The following is a 4,991-nucleotide window of genomic DNA, read 5'->3' as shown; positions in this document are numbered from 1 at the left end:
CAAGTGCTAAAGGTCTAAAGACATGAGAGATAAATAAATTTATATGGCCAACAGTAAAGATAAGAGGTGATATATGGACAAAGAAAATAATCAGCTATAATGTAACATATGTAATGTTTGCTATTAGGTTTAGATTATAGGGCATTGTTATTTAGATATAGAGTAAATGCCATCCTGTCAAAAATGTAGCTTATTTTACATTTATATATATATATATATATATATATAATCAACCACAAAATAAGACCAGTCCATTGCTTAAATTTCAGGGATGTCCTTTCCTTTAGGAATGTTGTCTTTGGTGACAGGGATTGATTTGTATAAAATATATATATGGCGTACATGTCCATACTTTTACATGCAGCATCAGTAAACCAACTAGTTTATTAACGGTGCTTGCAAAGCAACATTCTTACTATTCTGCATACTCTTCCGGACAAAACTTTGGCGCGTGACTTGTCCCGCAGCTTTTGTCCTAGACCCATGAATGAGGTGTCAAATTGACCGGCTCATTGAGGAGAGGTGTGCTATGACTTTTTTAAGCGATCCGAATACCGGTACTTCCGGTACCAGGTCTCAAAGTGGCCATATTTCCCCATAAACTCCCATTATAAACTTTGAGGTTTATAACTCAGCAAGCTTTTAAACTTTTAAACATTTAAATTGGTGTACCGACTGGTCTTCCGGTTGTGCCACAGCCCCGCCACCAAAATATGGAAAATCAAAAAACTTTTTACAACATGGACATGTGACATATCAAAACACTCAGAATAATGAGGGGAACTTCCTGACATGTAATTTGATGAAGTTACGTGATGTCACGTGATTTCACATGAAAATAAAAAATTTGCACAACATGGACATGTGACATATCAAAACACTCAGCACAATCAGGGGAACTGCCTCACGTGGATTCTGGTCAAGTCAAGTGACGTCAGGTGATGTCACGTGAAAATTAATATTTAGCACAACATGGACATGTGACATATCAAAACACTCAGCATAAGTACTCCGGTTTCCTCCCCCGGTCCAAAGACATGCATGGTAGGTTGATTGGCATCTCTGGAAAAATTGTCCGTAGTGTGTGATTGCGTGAGTGAATGAGAGTGTGTGTGTGCCCTGTGATGGGTTGGCACTCCGTCCAGGGTGTATCCTGCCTTGATGCCCGATGACGCCTGAGATAGGCACAGGCTCCCCGTGACCCGAGGTAGTTCGGATAAAGCGGTAGAAAATGAATGAATGAATGAATAAATAGTAATAACTGCCTTTGCAAACTAAGGACACAACTCAGAGAAGTTGTAAGGCTTCACGTGCTGGAGGTCTATAAACATTATTATCCATAAACCAAACTCAACACACTGATCTCAAGTCATTCCAAATTCAAAGGGTAAATAAAAACTAGTTAATAAAGAAACAAAGGCAAGGATCACACATGAGTCAAAGCGAGTCAAAGCAAGAAAAAGCAATGCAAATCATACATAACAGTAAGACTCAGCAAGGCTTCACCTGAAAAGAACCATGTGCTTTATATACCATATGTACAGGAAATGAGCAGGACAACAGAAAAAGTGTCTCTAGAATTTTGGGGAGGTGCCCTCTGGTGGTGTGGACCTCACAAAACAGCGTTACAGAAATCCAAACATATGTTACAATAATGTACCACCAGATGGTACTCAAGATTCTTGGTTGTAGTTAAGCATTATGGAAGAAAAGTGTTGTTGCAATGTTAAGCCTATGCATATTGGAATCCTTCAGAAAGTGTTCTGTAATTACTACGAAGACATCAGTATCTAATAAAAAAAACTCATTTCTCCTTAAGGTCCTTGTCTACAGAAGTCCCTTGATTAAGAAGTTCTACTAGACTGGGACTCAATGTAGGACACAAGGGCAGGGGCAAGATCCTTGCTAACTGCCTAACAATGTACCTAATGAGGGATTCCTACTCACCAGTTTACAAGGCAGGTAAGTCCCAGGCATGCCCGGGTGTACAGAGTGCACAGGAATGGTTATCTAGCTGATCTATGAGGCAAGAGAGAATAGCAAAGCCCGAAAACTGTTCGGCTAGACCTTTGCAATGCCTATGCCTTTGCAATGCCATTCAACATAAACGTCTAGCACTAGAGCTGACAAAATACCATGACAAAACACCAGAGAGGATGAAATACTTCACCCTGGACTACAAAAGTTTCAGTTTGAAATTCACCTCTGGGACAGCATCATATACTGTACATAGCATCACCTAGAGCAGTGGTCCCCAAGCCCCGGGCAATGGACCGGTACCGGTCCGTGGACCAAATGGTACCGGACCGCCCAAGGAACATTAAATTATTTCCATTTAATTTACTGTGGTGTATTTCTCTCGGGTTTGTGCGACTTTCCATGTACGAGAAGTTAACCGGGAGCTGAGAGACGTCACCTAAAGCCGCACCAATACCGCGAATGCGCAAAATATCAATATATTGGGCCGGGTTTAGGTGACGTCTGGAGCTGAGCGGCTGCAAGCGGCAGTGGCGTTGTAGCTTTGGTGTACGAAACAGACGTCGTTAGAAAGTTAGAAACTCTGCCGGTGTTCTGGATTAAAGTCATAGCGGAATACCCTGAGATTGTCACCACAGCACTTAAATCCCTGATGCCATTTCCGACATGCTATCTGTGTGAAGCGGGGTTTTCTGCAGTGACGGCAACCGAAACAAAACAGCGGAATAAACTGGACATAAGCAACACAGTTCGGGTGTCCTTGTCTCCTATTACCCCAGAAGGAACCGTCTCGTTGTAAAGAAACAAGCTCAGGGTTCTCATTGATTCAACGTTATAGTGAGTTAAAAAGGCATGATTAAATGCAATTAAATAAAAATTATGAATTTTAATTTAATTGTATAGCCTTGTTAATTGTTTAAGAAGCCTGTGAGGAGCTTGGGAAAGGTCTTCAAGTGAACCCAGAGAGACACTACAACAGTTGTCAACTTGTACAGAACTGAAAGCTAGACTGTAAGCACAGGATAAGTCAGGAATTCTGTGATGTGGATTAACCAGTATGGTATGCTGACAAGACTTCTCTGGCCATTGCTGCTATAAGAAGATGCAATGACCATTGTGGAGGACATAGAATGAAAGATCAGCCAGTTTTTTGGAAGGTGGTTGTGCGTACCAAAAAGCCTAATCAGCATTGCCCTTTTGCAATTCGGATTGATCTAAGGAAGAATTTGACACTTATGTAAAAGGTTTAGGTATGACATAGGTCTGATTTGGTCAAACATCAGACTATTCTAATCAAGTGATTATGTTGGAACTCACTGTCCCAAGGAAGCCTGGATTGAGGAGGCCAATTAGTATAATGCCAAATATTTCAAACAGGGCGAGGAATGTACAGGTGCTGGTCATATAATTAGAATATTATCAAGAAGTTGATTTATTTCACTAATTCCATTAAAAAAGTGAAACTTGTATATTATATTCATTCTTTACACATGGACTGATTTATTTCAAATGTTTATTTCTTTTCATTTTGATGATTATAACTGACAACTAATCAAAATCCCAAATTCAGTATCTCAGAAAATTAGAATATTACTTAAGACCAATACAAAGAAAGGATTTTTAGAAATCTGGGCTAACTGAAAAGTATGAACATGTAAAGTATGAGCATGTACAGCACTCAATACTTAGTTGGGGCTCCTTTTGCCTGAATTACTGCAGCAATGCAGCGTGGCATGGAGTTGATCAGTCTGTGGTACTGCTCAGGTGTTATGAGAGCCCAGGTTGCTCTGATAGTGGCCTTCGGCTCTTCTGCATTGTTGGGTCTGGCATATTGCATCTTCCTCTTCTCAATACCCCATAGATTTACTATGGGGTTAAGGTCAGGCAAGTTTGCTGGCCAATTAAGAACAGGTTGGTCAGCAGCAGGAAGCATGAAGTGCTCTAAAACTTCCTGGTATATGGCTGCATTGACCTCAGAAAACACAGTGGACCAACACCAGCAGATGACATGGCACCCCAAACCATCACTGACTCTGGAAACTTTACACTGGACCTCAAGCAACATGGATTGTGTGCCTCCCCTCTCTTCCTCCAGACTCTGGGACCCTGAATTCCAAATTAAATGCAAATTTTACTTCCATCAGAGAACATAACTGTGAGAATAATTGTATAGAACAATCTTTTCTGGTAATGTTGCAGACTTTTTGTACTTTTTGTTAAACCTTAGTTTAACCCCCTCCCCACCATAGTGGGACCCCTTGCTTTGCACCTATTCCACTTGCAACACCGAAAGCAGTTGTAAGAAACATGATACTTTGGCTGGGATGTTCGTACATTGAGATAACGGCCAAGGCTGCTTTTGTGGACACTACCATTAAGCTCTGCACACACACATTACACCATCCTTCTTCTTGTACGACTATATATTTCTGTTTTACTTAATAAACTTTGGAACTTCTCTTTGAAAGACTGACGTGTGTTTCATTGAGACTTCCCCAAGGCCTTGTGGAGAACAGAAACCGAGCAGAGGAACGAGAGTTAAATTTTTGGTTATCCTGCCCATGCGGCAGATGAAAAGAGGGTTACCCTGTCCAGGCAACAGAAGAGAATTCCTTACAATAACTTTGGACCACTCAGCAGCAAAACCTTTCAAGGTGGCTCTGAATCAAGGAGTAGCATTCAAGCTGGATACAGGCTGGGGACCGATTGCCCTGGGTCGCCATCTTCAGTAAGTATTTTATCCTCTTCAGGGTTGCAGGGATTCCAGAGCCTATACCAGGAATACTGAGTGATGCAGGAATGGTGCAATACTGAGTGATGCAGGACTGTCTTTATATCAGGGGTCGGCAAACTTAAACACTAAAAGAGCCATTTGAACCCGTTTCCCACAGAAAAAGCCACAAAACCCCTTTGACATCTAAAATGAAGAAAACACTACATATATCGTTTTTTATCTTTATGGAAAGTATAGAAAAAAACGGTAGTGTGTTGCATTTATGAAATCAATGAACTGC

Source organism: Tachysurus fulvidraco, chromosome 8 (assembly GCF_022655615.1).
Source record: "Tachysurus fulvidraco isolate hzauxx_2018 chromosome 8, HZAU_PFXX_2.0, whole genome shotgun sequence".
In the NCBI taxonomy this organism is placed as follows: domain Eukaryota; kingdom Metazoa; phylum Chordata; class Actinopteri; order Siluriformes; family Bagridae; genus Tachysurus; species Tachysurus fulvidraco.
This window is presented reverse-complemented; position numbering follows the sequence as displayed.